We start from the raw sequence: 17043 nt of genomic DNA on the forward strand, positions 1-17043 counted from the left end.
CATGAATAATTAATTTGATGAGAAATTTTAAATCCCCAAGTTTTTTTTTAATATCAAAACTTTTCTGTTCAAATGATCACAAAGTATTCCTAAAAGAGGACAAAATTATAGACAGGTTTAAACTGTTCTATAAGCCTCAAGATTCCACTAAGGCCCAGCCATTGTGGCTCAGCAGCTGAGCGTCAACCAGAAACTGAGAGGTCACCAGTTGGATTCTGGATCAGGGTACGTGCCCACGTGTCTGGCTCCATCCCCAGTAGGGGGCTTGCAGAAGGCAGCCGATCAATGACTGTCTCTCATCATTGATGTTTCTATCTCTCTCTCTCCCTCTCCCTTCCTCTCTGAAATCAATAAAAATATATATTTAAGAAAATCTATGTGAATAAACCGAAGTCTCTCTGTGTTCCCATGTCATCTGAAAACACTTTGATGGGTCATCCTCAAAGTTGGAGTGTATATTGGGGGGACTAGGGGAGCGCCCCAAGAATCAAGGAGTTGCCCTGCAGAGCGGCTGAAACTGATGGGTAGCAGGAAGCCTGGAAGACGTTCCTCGGGAGACTTGTGCTGCACAGAATAAGATGCTCCGGGCAGAGGAGAGAAAATGGACCCGAATCACAGCTCACAAGTGCAGGCGCCCCACTCTGCAGAAGTGAGTTTGCCTCGAGCTGTTTCTCACCAGGCAACTCTGTGCAGGCTGAGCAGGCTGGAGAGAGCAGGGTCCATTTCTTTGTTGATGATTAATGATTCTCTAGGGCCAGCAGAGGAGCCAACTCAGCCCGGGAGGTGAGTGTAAGAAGGCTTCCCAGAGGAGGGGTCATTTCGTCAGAGCCCTGAGTAAGCCAGGAGTTAATCCAGCACAGGGCTGGTCAAGGGGGAGGCGAGAGGAGAGCCTGTTCAGAAAAAGGGGCCCAGGCTGGAGGGGCAGAGGCGGTCTGGGAACCCGCAGTGGATCCGTGGGCTGGAGTGGCGGCGGGCCTGGATCCTCACCCCTTCCACTCAGTATCAAAATGAGTTTAGGTTGAGCTGTCTGAGCCCCCAGCTGGGTTTATGGTGATGACAGCTCTGGGTTCGTTGGCTGCTTTCCAGAGACATACCAGAGGCGCTTAAAATCCTCCCGGACAGGTCTCCTGGGCTCACTATAGGCTGGGCCTTCCCGGAAGGTTCTCTGTGGACACCGAGATCGGCCGGCCTGGATTCCTGCGAGTGTTAGTCACCAAGGGGCTGTGCTGACCGCCGCTGAGGCCGGTCCTCGCCGATGTTTGTCTCAGCGGATGAGCTAGAGTAACTCTCGTGTGGTGGGCTCTCTCGTGTCACCTCCGGCTTCCCTTTCCAGCCCCCGGGTCTAGATATTTCATCCATAGAAATTGGGCCTGAGCACCCATGAAATCACTGAGCTGCCGTGGTTGAGCACCTACCATGCACCAGGCTGTCGCGGAGCCAGTGAGCACTCAGCCCCTCCATGGGCACGCGCTGCATCTGCCATGCCCATGGTGCGGAGCAGGGCACAAGTTCTGCATCCGTGCCGTCCGGTACAGGAGCACGAGCCACCCTGTTTAAATGAAAATGACTGAAGGTGAAATGGTGTCAAAAATGCAGTTGCACTCGCCACATTTCAAGGGCCCAGTAGCCACAGGTGGCTCGTGGCCACCGTATTGAACAGGGCATTCAGCATGTTCCAGCAAACGTCCTGGACCTAGAGTCACAATGAGCCAGAGTCACACCTCAGATCCTTTCCTTGGAATGTATGTGACTTTGTCCAACTGAGTGAAATTCCCTGAGCCTCTCTTCGGCATCTATAGAAGCCGTGTTCTTCACATTGAATCACACTTCTGCTCATTTCATATACTAGTTGGAGCAAAGTATAAAGTTAAAACCCCCGGCAAGTTCAAATTACATTTTCCAAATTAGTTAGGACTCTTGTTAGCAAACAATAGGCAATTAAATCAGGCTGGTTGAGGGATATAGGGAATTTAGAAGCCAGGCTGACCATGTACTTTGTGGGGCCCAGGGCAAAATGAATGTGTGGCTTTTTGTTCAAAAAGCAGGAAAAGCCAGGGCAGGTGCTCAGTCGGTAAGAATGTCGTCCCAATACACCACGGTTGTTGGTTGGCTTCCCAGGCCAGGCACACACAAGAAGCAATCAATGAATGCATAAACAATTAGAACACAAATCTCTCTCACTTCTCTCTCTTTTTCTCTCCCTCTTCCTCTCTCTCTCTCTCTCTCTCTCTCTCAAAATGAAAAAAAAAAGGAATCAATAACTTTTTTTAAAAAAGCAGGGAAAAAGTGCATTAAAGGTACTAAAATGTGAAGCTTTTTTCTTTCTTCCACAGTCTTTTTTTCAACTTATTATGGTGTTTTTTATTTGCTATTTGATGTCACCCTTAAGTAAATAAAAATAAAAATTTTAAATTACTAGTATGAATTTTCCCATTCATCTTTATATTTTTAATGCCAGTTTTAAATGCAAATGTAAAAGCACTTAACTTGTATGCAAAATCATGAAAATTACACAATTTGTTTTTTATAGCTCATACATGATATGTATTTTGTTCTTTTTAAAAATTTCTTTTATATTTTTTATCTTTTAGTTATTGATTATATTTGTTTTTTAATATTTTTATTGATTTCAGAGAGGAAGGGAAAAAGGGGATAGAAACATCAGTGATGACAGTCATCACTCAGCTGCCTCCTGCACGTCCTCTACTGGGTCGAGCCCGCAGCCCAGGCATGTGCCCTTGACCAGAATGGAACTCGTCAGTCCATAGGCCAACGCTCTATCCACTGAGCCAAACCAGCTTGCTTTTTATTGACTGGTTTTAGGGAGGAAGGGAGAAAAAGAGAGAGAGACATTGATTTGTTGTTCCACTTAAGTATGCATTCACTGGTTGTTTCGTGCATGTGCCCTGACCAGGGATCGAACACTCAACCTCGGCATATCGGGACGACGATCTAATCAATTGAACTACCTGGCCAGGGCCAAAAGCTTGGATTCTTTTTAATTTTTCTTTGCTGCAAAAAGCTTTACTCTTTCCATTTGGTCCAATGCACGGGAGAAGGCTCCAGGGTGGTTAAAAGAATGGCTAGTGGTTTCAGGGAGAGGCCCAGGCAAAAGCCAGACACCATGGGAACACAGAGGGGCCCCTCAAAGGCCTCTGGGCTCCAAAGGCTCCTAGTAGAGCTTGAGGGTGGGCCTTTCAAAGAGATACTCGCCCAGCCCAGCCCGGGGCCCGGCCAGCCTGCGGAGGTGAGTCAGGTGGCCGCCCATCTTCTTCATGAGTTTCACCTGTTCATCCAGGAGGTGGTTCTCCAGGAGGTCACAGAGCTGAGGGTCCGCATGGGTAGAACCTAGGGCCTGCAGCTCCACAAGGGCCTGGTTCAGGTTCCTCTCCAAGGCCAGGGTGGTTTCCATGGCGTCCTGAGTTTCACCCCACTCACTTTGGGAGGCGTCAGCACGTCCTGGAGGCCAATGCGCTGGTTTTGCATCTTTAAGAGAAGCTCGGTGCCCTTGGCTTCTTCTCCACCAACCCCTGGAAGAAGTGGCCCACGCCCTGGAGAGCCACTCATTGCAGGTGAAAAAGAAGCTCAGAGAGAGGTAGGTACCTACCTCTAGTCACGCACAGGCGTGGGTAAAGGTAAAATAAGCAAATTCTCCATGAAAGTGAGATTGTCTTAAAGCTTCTCCAAAATAGTCTGACAATAAAAACCCAATATCATGTGTTAACTATTAACTATCTGTTGTCTTATACTTTCATGTTCTCTTTTGAAAGTTGAACTCTTTAAAGGAATTTGGTTACTTCACATGTATGGGGAAATCATCTCTACATTTGCTTTTTAATTAGTTTGTTCATTTTGCTGAACCTGCTCTTCTCTCTTTGTTTCCTAATTTTGACAAAGTATCTGAAACAGACGCAGAAGAAGCATGCCCTACTTGAGAATTCTGCAGCCAGGCCTGTAAGTTTTGTACTATCAACACTAAGAAAACCCTGGCTCTCCTGTGTTTTGTTCTTAACCAGAACAGTGGAAATGCTGTCCAAAATTAATGCAACTGTTTTTATTTCACTTCTTGATACATATACCTCCTACCAGTACTTACTCCATTGGCTTACTGGGAGTAAGGAAGGACTGGAGAGAAAAGGAACTGTGGAGAGCCCTGTCTCCGTTTTCTTCTGTATCATTTCAGTGTCAGTGGTTGGGTAATACAGGGAAGTTACGCAAGTAAGGAAGGATAGGATAAGATTCCTTGGTCATTGGTATTTCTTAGAAAGCCATTGTCTCTTTTCTGTGTTTGAAGCAAGTTCTGGTTTGAGGAAAGTGTGGTTTCTCGTGGCTGTCAGCACCCTGGTTACTCAGTTGCAGATATAACATGCTTTCCTGGTACTTGCTTTCAGTCTTGCTGAACTCCTAGGCATCTCCAGTCTGCCTGAATTCTGAGTTCATGGGGCATCACATACATTGTATGCAAATTGAGTGGCAAGGAATAGTGATGGACATTTATATTGCATGCATCTTGTTTGCTCACATCCATACCCCATTGTCCTGTCAGACTTTGCTTATAAAACGCAAGTTCAAAGATAAAAATTAAGGAGAGTTTAGAGATGGTGAAAGCATAGCATTAATCATGGGACTCTTCTGGTGCCCATGACACCAGTCCTGTCCAAAAGACTTCCACGGAACTCAAGGACAACTGAATGTGTCAATCTATTTATGATTTGTCTGTGTCTTGTTTTTAAAATATTGCCTACCCTTAAAAAAGTTACTCTGCTGCCCTGACCGGTTTGGCTCAGTGGATAGAGCGTCGGCCTGCGGACTGGAGTGTCCCGGGTTCGATTCTGGTCAAGGGCATGTACCTAAAAAAAAAAGTTACTCTGCTATGTAAATTTCTAGGAGTTGTGTACTTTTACTTTTCTCATAGGTGTGTAACCAACATGGTTAAAGACTGAAGTAAGAATCTAACGTTTTCCTTAAGGTTAGCTAATTGTCCCGTACCACGTGCTGAAAAATCTCTTCTTTTACCTTGATCTAAAATTACTTCTCTATAATAAAATCAAGTTCTGTGTATGTTTGGGTTTGTAATGCCTTTGTCAATACCACTTTGTCTTAATTACTGTAAGTTTATGAAAATTCTTGATACTTTGCCAGGCAAGTCTCTTTAATTTTTTTTTACTCTTCAGGAATGTATAGGTCTTCAGTAAACAAACAAACAAACAAACAACAACAAAACACTTGTCAAGTTCCAGAAGAAAATTGTGATTCTTATTGTAATTGCATGGAAATTATTAATCAATTTGATAGATTTGACATCTTTATGATATTGAATTTTCCAATTCATAAACATATATATCTTTCCATTTATTTAGATCTTGTTACAACAACTTTATCATTTTTCTCCAAAAGAGTTGAATATCTTTTTTACATCTATTCCTACACACATTATATATTTATTTATTTATTTTTTTAATTAATGTCAGAGAGGATGGAAGAGGGAGAAGGAGATAGAAACATCAATGATGAGAGAGAATCATTGATTGGCTGCCTCCTGCACGCTCCCCACTGGGGACCGAGCCCAAAACCCAGGCATGTGCCCTTGACCGGAATCGAACCTGGGACCCTTTGGTCTGCAGGTTGACGCTCTACCCACTGAGCCAAACCGGCTAGGGCCACACATTATATTTTTGATGCTGTTTAAATAGTATCCTGTTTTATTATATTTTCTGTTTGATTCTGATGTGTAGAAATAAAATTGGTTTTGTATCTGGATTTTGTATTCTGTTGACTTAGTAAATTCCCTTATACTTTTGAGGTCTTCTATGTAGACAAACATATCATTAGCAAATATTAGTAGCTTTGCTTCTTCCATTTCAATCCTTACACAGTTTATGGCCTTCCCCCCGCTTACTGCTCTGGTTAAGACCTCCAGTACAAAGTTGAATGTAAAATCAATGATTTGGGACATCCATATCTTATTCCTGATCTCAAAGAGAAATACTCTCAACATTTTACCACTGAGTGTTGCTATTGTTATGTATTTATTTTTTTGTACACACTTTTTATGGGATTAAGAAGTTCCTTTTTATTTTTAGTTTGCTAAAAAGGGTTTTTGCTTTTTAAAATATGTATGTTTCTAACTCCCTAGCATAAGGTTTTCCTACTTACCTTGTTATTTTTTCTTAAAGCTTTATTCAGGTATAATTAACATACCATATGACTCACCATGTTAAGCATACAATTCAATGGTTTTTAGTAAATTTGCTGAGTTTTGTAATCATCACCACCATCACATTTTAGAACATTTTCATCATTTTCATCTTCCCAAAAGAACATTTATCTGCATTTTTAGTCCATCCCTGCTCCCATCCCCATTCCCAGGTAAACACCAATCTGTGTCCCATCTCCACTGATTTTCCTTTTCTAGACACTTTAGATAAATGCAATCACACAGTATGTGCTCTCTCTTTTCTTATTTGACTTCTTCCTCTTAGCATAATACTTTTGAAGGTCAGTCATGTTTGTAGCATGTATTGGTAGTTCATTCCTCCTACTGATGAATAGTATTACACTGTATTACCACATTTTGTTTTCCCCACTCCCCAGTTAATAGACATTTGCATTGTTTCCATTTTTTGACTTTTATGAGTAATGTTGCTATGAACTTTCATGTACGAGTGTTTTTGCCGACACGTGTTTTCATTTATCTTGAGTAGATATCTATGAGTCAAATGACTAGGTTGCTAAACAAATTTATGTTGAACTTTTTAAGAAACTGCCAAGCAGTTTTCCAAAGTGGATGCATCATTTCATGTTCCTGACAGCAATGTCTGAGGATTCCAATGACTTTACATCTCTTCTCATAGTTACTGTCTTTTTTACTAAAGCCAACCTCGTGGATATGAAGCGGCATCTCCTTGTGTTTTTAATTTGCATTTTCCTAATGACTAATGCTGTTGAACATCTTTTAATGTTCTTATTAGTTATTCATATACAGTAACCCCCCCTTATCTGCAGGGGATACCTTCCAAGACTTCCAGGAGATCCCTAAAATCATAGGTAGCGCCTAACCCTGCATATACCATGTGTTTTCCTATACCTACATATTTATGATAAAGTTTAATTTATAAATTAGGCAATTGCACTGATAGAAGTTTTGTTCTTACCATAGATCTTAGCAAACTCAGCATACAATTTCTTTCTTTACTAAGTCAGTAACTTTCACCGTTTCCCTTAAAGGAAGCACTTTACAACTTCTCTTTGGCATATCCGAATTGTGCATCACTATTCTTGTGCTTCGGGGCCATTATTTGGTAAAATAAGGATTACTTGGAAACAAGGCCTATGATACCATGACTGCCAATCTGATAACCTACTAGTGATGGGCAAAAGGACAGGTAATGTATACAGCATGGATACGCTAGACAGAGAAGTGACTCGCATCCCAGGTGGGACAGAGCAGGACAGCAAGAGGTTTCATCATGCTACTCAGAATGGCATGTAATTTAAAATTTATGAATTGTTTGTTTCTGGAATTTTCCATTTAATATTTTTGAACTAAGGTTGATCATAAATAACTGAAACCACAGAAAGTGAAACCAGAAAGGGAGATTACTGCATCTTCTTTGGTGGAATGTCTATTCAAATCTTTTGCCTATTTAAAAAATGGGTTGTTTGTCTCCTTGAGTTGTAAAACTTCTATATATTAAATTCTTATTAAAATTATGATTTGCAAATATTTTCTCCCAGTTTGTGGGTTATTTTTTTTTCATTTTCTCAGTAGTGTCTTTTAAAGTACACATTTTAAAATTAAGTTCAATTTATCCATTTTTTTTCCTTATAGATCATGCTTTTTAAAAAATATATATTTTTTTATTGATTGCAGAGAGGAAGGGAGAGGGAGAGATGGAAACATCAATGATGAGAAACATTGATCAGTTGCCTCCTGCACGCCCCCTACTGGGGAATAAGCCCGCAACTCTGGCATGTGCCCTTGACTGGAATCGAGCCTGAGACTCCTCAGTCCACAGGCTGACCCTCTATCCACTGAGCAACACTGGCTAGGGCTGGATCATGCTTTTAGTGTCACAGCTGAGAACTCCTTGCCTAATCCAAGGTTAAGAAGATTTTTCTCCTACATTTTCTTCTAATAGCTTTAGCTCTTAATTTTGGTCTAGGGTCCATTTTGAATTAATTTTTGTGTGGGGTGTGAAGTGAGGGTCTGTCTCATCACAGTTTGTTGAAAAATGTATTGATTTCTAATAACCCTATTGTGGACAGAAGGAGAACATATGACAGGAATCCTCTCAGGTTTGCAGAGGTTTGCTTTATGACCCAGTAAATGTTCGATTTTATAAATGGTCCACATGTGCTTGGAAAGGATGCATGTTCTGCAGATGACGGATGCAGTGTTGTGTGTACATCTGTTAAATCAAACTTGAAAATGCATTTATTCCAGCCTTCTCTGTCTGTTCTCATTTTTGTGTCTCCTATACATGACTGGTGGAAGTATGTTAACACCTACTGATAAGATAGTGGATTTGTCTTTTTTTTAAAATATAATTTATTGATTTTTTATAGAGAAGAAGGGACAGGAATAGAGGGTTAGAAACATCGATGAGAGAGAAACACTGACCAGTTGCTTCCTGCATACCCCCTACTGGGATGTGCCCACAACTCAGGCACATGCCCTTGGCCGTAATTGAAGCTGGAACCATTCAGTCCGCAGGCCGACGCTCTATCCACTGAGCCAAACCGGTTAGGGCTGGATTTGTCTTTTTCTTTGTCATTCTTTCCATTTGTGATTTATATATTTTAAAGCTGTTAAGTTTCATACAAGTTTTTTGGTGATTTGATTTTTTTATCATTAGGTAGTGACCCTCTTTATGTCTAGCACTATTTTTTTTCTTTTTGCCTAGTTTGTCTGATGTTGGTATCTTTCAGGGAGAAAGTCCATGGACTGTATACTTGGGAGGTTTGCACAGCACCCTTCCCCCCGCCTTCCTCCTCCAGGCCAGGCCCACATCCTTTTATTAATCTAAGCGCATCTTCACTGAGTAGTATGCAGCATTGCCTTGGGATGCCAGAGGACACTAACAGGTTTTTAACAGATCATTCAAGTCACTTGTTGTTCTGTATAAAGAAGCAAAAAATATGACAGAGAAAGAAGGCCTGCCTTTCAAAGCCGGACAGACCTAGGAAACTTCAGTTTGTAAATAGAAGTAAATGTATGTACTAGAGGAATGCGAACATTGGGGTTCTAGATCCCCACCCCCAGGTTCTAGATTTCTTTTCTTCTCCAAATATGTGGAATGTAAAGTACAGACGCTGGTGCCGCTACCAGCGTCTCCTGCAGTCGGACCTGGACTCGGAGGAAAGGCATATCCAGCCATGTTCCAACAGACTCGAGGCGGTCAGACCAGCCAGGTGAGTGGGGACAAGGCGTCCTCCCTACCAGACACGGTCCCCACACAGCTAAGGACACGGCGCCTCCTCCTCCCTGGTTGATGCTGAATATCTCTTCGGGGATATATTTTAGGAGAAGAGATGTCTGCCCCCCGAGAGAACTAGCCACCCCCAATGTGCATGAGGACTTTGGTTTCAACCCACTCACCAGGAGAAAACCGATTCTTCACCTATTCTGTGCTGAGTCCTTGGCATGCATGATTTCATCCGATCTACACCACAACCCCATGGGGGAGATACTATCACTGTTACTTTACAAATGAGAACACTGAGGCCAAAATAAATGGACTTCCCAAAGATCACTTAGCTAATAAGTAGCAGAGCCAGGATTTGGGCCCCAGCACTCCTTAACTTCCTGTTTGAAGGCGAAACCAGAGAACATGACCTCAGTAGGGGAAGGTTTTCAATCCACAGGGAGCAGCCAGGAGAGCAGGTGGGGAGGGGGAGGGAGGTGTGGTCACTTTTCCCCCCACGCCCTTCTGAGCCCTGGTACATGGCACAGTGGGACGTCAAGGCAGAAGTGACAGGATCCAGGTGTGCATGCTGCTCCCCTGCCTCCCAGCTGGATGGCAGTGGGTAAGTCACTTAACGGCTCAGTAATCCAGCTTCCACGTCAGTAACTAGAGGGGCTAATAACCGTTCCTTGTTCGGAGGACAATATGACCATTAAATAGCATTACAAATGAGCAACACATGTTCTGTGTTTTCTTAGGTTCAGTATTTGCCTATTTGGCACCCATTCATCACAGGACCAATTAAATGAACTCTGTGTTTCTTGTTTTCTTGATGCTCTGGCATCAACAGCTTTACAGACCCAGGGAGAGACCGCCCTTCCCAGGGTTAGGACAACCTGCCCAGGAGTGCACCTTTCACCGCAAACCAGCCCATCTTGAGTCTGCACCCCCTCACCACCTCCGATCCAGCTCACACACACACCAAGCCAGTCTTTCCCTTCCCTAATCATCCCAGAGTCAGGTACCGGGCAGCTAGAGACCACCCCTAGAGCCCAAAGCCCGTCAGAACTGTTCCCTGCTGACCTTGTCCAGCCCCACCTTTCCTGCAGGAACCCTAGGGAAGGCTCTGGCCTAGACTGTTCCCTTGCTCCTCTGTCTCCTGACCGACACTCCCCCCGCCCCCCTGCCCCCTGCCACCCGCTTGTGGCCCTGCCCTGTGCGGTGACCTCTCTATAGGGCCTGTGAGCATAATAACTTTCTTCCTTTCAAGCCTTGCTCTCATTTCCTCCTGTGGCCACACTGGCTTTAACATACCACCTCCAACATGTCAACTCTTAGAACAGCATAGCAGTCTCTGGCCTACAGCAAACTTTCACTAACTGTTACTACTATTTCTGTTATTCTGGACTAGCTCCCCATTAATTATGTGACCAGAAACCAGTCCCTTTGCTTTATGGGCCTCATTTTCCTCAGGCTATCAATGGGGATTCATGATAACCCCAACCTCAATGGGATGGCCTTGAATGTGTAAAAAGTAAATGTTAGTTTATTTTCTGTTTTCTTCCTCTGTCACCTTCAAAGAGAGAAAGGTTATCTTTGAGCTCAGAGGGGGCTTCCTACACAGAGGGGTCGAGCTGGCTCAGATCGTGATCAACTCTGGGCTCTAAGACCAGTTCTCGGGCTTTGGCCCTAGCTGGCAATTATCTACCATTCATCCATCAGCGCAGAGGGGCTGTGAGCCAGAGGTAACAAGGCCCCCGGCTTGGGGCCCTGCCCAGGGGGCCGGCTAAGGCCCCAGCTTTGGAAAATGGGTACACAGAGGGACTCCAGACCGAAGGAACAACATGTGCACAGACGCGGACACGTAAAGGCATGACACACTCAGCTGGGCCACCTTCTCCATGGTTTATCCACTAGTAAGTCCTCCGAAGTATTTCATGAGCGCAGTGGGGGGCCTGGTCTCTGCCGCCACAGAGCAAAGCACTGAGCTGCAGACATAAAATGTACCAAACCACTGTTGAACCTACAAATTGGCTGCATCCTGGAATTCCAGTGCCTGGTTCTCGCAAAACATTTGTTCTTTGGGGCATATAAAGGTTATACACTCTATTGTATTTTATATTCCTGCCCCCTCAATGGAAAAATGTTGAATACATAATTATGTATAGCGACATATATGCATAATAAAAAGTTGTAGGGGAAAAATATACAGGCTCAAAGAAAAAGAAACCACTTTGTTCTTGACACATAGTAGATACTACGTTAATGCTGGCATGCCACTATTGCAGACAAACATTCACTTTTTTGGGGTCTCAGTTGCCTTCATCAGAATTCAGTCATTTGCTTCTGCTAGGCTGTAATAAACTTTGGATGAGCTACTAAGTTCAGATTTTTCAAGAACTAAATTTTAGGTAGAAAACAATATTAAGAATTAAAATGAAAATCAAACAAAAATCCATAAAGTCAACAGGCAAGGAACAAACTGGGGGAAATTATTAGCAACTCACATCACAAAGTATTATCTAGAAATAGAGGGGGGAAGATGGGCAAAGATGAGAATGGGTAGTTCCAGTTACATACAGGCTCTTACATATATGCAAAGGTGGTCAACTTCATTCAAAATAAGGGAACTACGGATTGAAACTATGCTAGGCTACGATTTTTTACCTAACAGATTGGCAAAAATCCAATACATTCTGTTGGTGAGTTTGTAGTGACACAAAATGTTCTCATTCAGTGCAGACAGAAAGCAAAAAGCTCTATGAGTAGCAAACATCATCTTTGAAATTTCCAAGTTCATTTATCCTTTTTTCCTACATCCCACTTGTAGGAATTCATCCTCTGACTCGCATCAATGTGCAATGACATATGCACAGGGTTATTAACTGTAATAGTAACAAATAAGAATAGCAAAAGAGCCCTAGCTGGTTTGCTCAGTGGGTAGAGCACCGGCCTGTGGACTGAAGGGTCCCAGTTTCAATTCCGGTCAAGGGCACATGCCCGGGTTGCGGGCTCGATCCCCAGTAGGGGGTGTGCAAGAGGCAGCCGATTAATGATTCTCTCTCATCGTTGATGTTTCTATCTCTCTCTTCTTCTCTGTCCCTTGCTCTCTGAAATCAATAAAAAAAATTTTTTTAAAAAAAGGAATAGCAAAAGATGGACATAACCTGCAATCATTAGGCGGGGGTTGGTTAAATATCCTATTGTGCAGCTACACAATGAAGTGATAGGAATGTATAGGAAATAGAGAACTTTGTGCTTATAAGGAAAGGTCTCTAGCATATATTAGGCAATGAAATTGAGGTGCAGAATAGTGTTTGTGTAAGAAGGGAGAAAAGAAGAATGAATATTGGTGTTATTGGTATTTACAAAGAGACACTGGAACGATACTTAAGAAATGAAGAGAAATATTTATTAGCCTAGAGCAGTGGTTCTCAAATTTCAGCATGGTTCAGAGTCACCTGGAAGGCTTGTTAAAACAGTTACTGGCTCCCACTCCCAGAGTTTCTGATCCAGTAGGCCTGGGACAGAGCCTGAAACTCTGCATTTCTAACAAGTTCCCAGGTTGCCAGACAGGGGATCGTACTTTGAGACCTACTGGACCAGTAGGGTTTGATGTAGTTGTTTGGAGGCAGTGGGACCCTACATGGATTGAGGATGTTGGGAGCCCCTGGTCTAACCCACAGCAATGTAGACTTCTGGCTTGGATTATTAACATAAAGTGTAATAACATATAGACATTGCTGCATTTTTAAAAATATTTTTATTGATTTCAAAGAGGAAGAGAGAGATAGAAACATCAATGATGATAGAGAATCATTGATTGGCTGCCTCCTGCACACCCCCCCACTGGGGATCGAGCCCGCAACACAGGCATATGCCCTTGACCGGAATCAAACCCGCGACCCTTGAGTCCACAGGCCGACGCTCTATCCACTGAGCCAAGCCGGCTAGGGTGACATTGCTGCATTTTTGTGCACTGCTTTTGGAACTGGTCCTGAGACCCTTTTTGATTTGGAGCCTCTGATGTCCTCCTCCCTCTCCTTTCTCTTTAGGCTGCCTGGTCCAGATTTGGAAGCCTTACTGAAAAAACACCCTAATGCCTAAGACCCTCTTGTAAGCAAGGACCTTATCAAACGCTGACACTAAGGGCCTTCATGTAGGTTTCCACACTGAGGAGCAGGACAGGGCAATGAGTCTGAATGCTGGGCCCACTGCCTTTGCCCATTGTTGGCATTTTAGTTCTGCAGTGAAGTCCAGGGGCCTGTGGGCACAGATGAAACCATGCTGCAATCTGGCCACACCATCAGAGTGAAAAGAAGTTGGGGCTTAGAGTAAGAGACATGGCATCCACCCATGTGACCTTAGTCATCTCTGGGCCTCAGTTTCCTCATCTGTAGAATGGGGATGCTCATGCCTATCTCTTGGGATTGCTGGGAGAATCAAATGCTATAATGTGCGTCACACATAGCACCCAATTACTGTTAGTTACTTCTTGGCTTTTCAGTTTAGTTATTGCATCAGCTGTTTTCATAGACGCCACCCCCCCCCCACTTGGTTTATTAAGTAATAGTTATAAAAGGTTATAACAAGGCACAGATTGGCGACCTGAACCCTTATTTTGATTGGCTTTCAAAGTGTTTTACAAGAATCTGACTTGATTGCCAACATTTAAAAACTAGAGATCTTACATAAAAGCCTGGATTTGCGGCTTCATTGAAAACATCTGTGTGACCACAATCGCTGGAGCTGAGTGTTGGCTTCTCGCTCTGCTCAGTCCCCATGACTCTCCGCCACCTTCCAGCTCATTACCCGCATCTCCCTGGGCTCCCTGCACAGCTGGCCACAAAGGCTTTGAGTCACAAGCTTGAACCCTCGGCTTATAAAGCACTTTCACTTACTTCATCTCACTTGAAGGAGATGAAGTAACATGAGGGAGATGTTACTATTATCTTATTTTACAGCAGAAGAAACTGGAGCTGAGCTATTATGTGATCCACTTCGGTTGTTAATATCAGTAATAACAATATATAGCTATTTATTGGGCATGCAACATGTGGCAGATATTATTCTAGACAGTTCACAGCTAAATTAATTTAATCCTCACAGAAATTTTATTGGGTATTTTCATTATCCCTATTTTACAGATGAGGAAACTGAGGCAGAGGTAGGTCAAGTGCTTTTCCCAAGGTCACACAGCTAGAAAGCTCAAAATAAACCAAGCTCCTGAGCCCTAATCTGCACGTATTCCACTGTACTGCAACCTCGTCTCTCCTTCCTGCCTCCCTTTCTCTTTTTAAAAACAGGCAAACCTGTGGGCCCCAACTTTTTGTAGGATTTTGTAGGGTTTTTGGGTGGAGTGCAGGTATCCTCACTCCTTAGAAATGATCAGTGATCCATTTTTGAAACTTTCACCAACTTACTAGAAGTTGGCTAAAATTAGAAGTTGGCTTCTAATTTTTTTGCTCATATATAATTCAGGATTATAATCTGTGAATACCTGACTGATTATGACCTTCAGATAAAAGAGTGTGTACAGTGCTTAGGCCTTTGGTACATGCGGCTGGGCCCTTGTTACCACCAGCCTCCTCCCTCCCACCGCCCAGAAGTAGGCCTGAGAGCACTGAGCTGCCCAGGTACCCCTGCACCTCCTAGGGGTGAGCACTGCAGGGCGCCTGTAATAGAAGCTGATCAGGCCTCACGCCTGCTCGCCTGTCCTGAGGTCCTTGGGTGGGGATCTGCCCAGGAGGCCAAGTTGAACCCCTGTGCCCTGTGTCAGAAGGGTCTTCACCAGAGACAATTTGGTTAAACAGAAAGATGCTTAAACTAGATCCAACAAAAGGAAGGACATTGTGAGAGGGAAATGGAGGTCCATCAGAGAAGCTGAGGACAAGGCCACTTGGGCTTCACAAGGGTCTAGAACCAAGAACTGAAAAGTGAGGAGTCTCCATCCTCTAGAGCTGTCGCCTCTCTCATCCCTGTTTCTATCTCTGAGTCTCCTTCAGTTTTCTCTCTCCTCTGTACAAACCAGGTTATTTTCCCCAATAACCAGTGGTGGGCCACTGGTTCCAGACCCAGTGGAGCCTGACCTCTCTGCTACAGCACCATTACGAGGAGCCGTGGTCTCTAGGTCCCAATCCCAAATTCCTGAGACAGGGTGTCCTTGCCTAGATGAGGCCTCCACCTGGAGAAAGAGGACAGGGTCCCATGAAAGCCCAGCCTACCTTCCCACAGAAGTCACGGCTGGAGGACTGGACAGGAAGCTCCAGGAAGGTCTACATCCAAAGGGATTCCGCTCCTGCCTGGCAACTCTCTCTTGCACTCCTAGATCTCAGGCCTGGATGGAATCCCTCACCTCTGTGAAAACTTGTGAATAGTACAAACATTCTCAGGGAGGACATGGTGTCCTCAGAAGGTGAACTCAAGGGAGAAAAGGAGGGTGTTTAGGGAGGAGTGGGCAGGGTTAAGGGAGTCCTCAGGGGTGGTGAAGCACTCGGACCCGCAACAGGGGGGCCAGGCCAGCTGTCTGTAGCCTGAAGGGGAGGAGTGGGAAGGAGCCATCACTGGAATGAGATGACTGAAGCCAGCACCCATGGGTCGGAGGGGGCAGGCCACAGTCACAGTCCACACCACAGGCTGAGCAGAGCAAGGAGTACCGACCACTCTCTCCTCCTGCCCAACCCGAGGCCAGTGGGCAAGGCAGTTGGAAGATGGGTGCATGGGGTTGGGCCGCCCGGGTCTCAGAGCCGGTGGAGGATGGCACAGTGGAAAATAACCAGCCCAGCTGGTAGGATGCTATGTTTTTAGAACACGATAGGCCTTTAACCCGTGACTCTGTCATCTCACTCCTGGGGATATAATTTCAAGATATGATGAAAATTAAAGTTTTATTTATACCAAAATTAGGGAGGCATCATGGCTTAACGACAAAGCGTGGGTTTTGGAGTCGGACGGAACAAACTGCAATCCAGGCCCCCCTGCTTCTTAGCTCTATGGGCTTTGGGGGGCATGTCGATTTGCTTCCCAGAGCCCCATTTTTCTTTATCTCTAATACCCATATCCCCCCTCAAACTCTTTTTTGCTTTGAGGAATTATTGATTGAGAGACTTAAATAAAACAATATAAAGTGAAGTGTCTGACTGTGGGCCTTCAGAAGCACACCACAATGGCGTTATTATTGTTATTATTTTTCTTTGTCACATTGTCTGTAACAAAAAGTGTGGAAATAGTCCAGCTAACTAACAATGGAGGATGAATAAGTAGTTAATGCTTGCAGTCCTGCTCTGTGAAATGTAATCATGAAAACATTGGTGAAGACAATGAAGCCACATGGGACAACATCTCCAAGTTAAATGGACATGGAGAATTGCAAATACTAGTTTTACAATATGTACTCATAAATGTAATAAATGGAAGAGAATGTAAAAAAAAAAAAAAGAAATGATCAATGTTCCTAGTGAGAATCTGGGTTTTTGTTTCTTTCTTTTGAAAAAAAAAAAAAAAAGGTGATGTTTACAATGTTTATATAAACGTAGTATTCACAATCACACAATTATTTGACTTAAACAAAAGTAATTTCTTAGAGAACCAAGATGGCGGCATAGGTTAACGCCGGAGTTTGCTGCCTCGAACAAAA

Source organism: Myotis davidii, unplaced genomic scaffold, assembly GCF_000327345.1.
Source record: "Myotis davidii unplaced genomic scaffold, ASM32734v1 scaffold79, whole genome shotgun sequence".
NCBI classification, from domain to species: Eukaryota; Metazoa; Chordata; class Mammalia; order Chiroptera; family Vespertilionidae; genus Myotis; species Myotis davidii.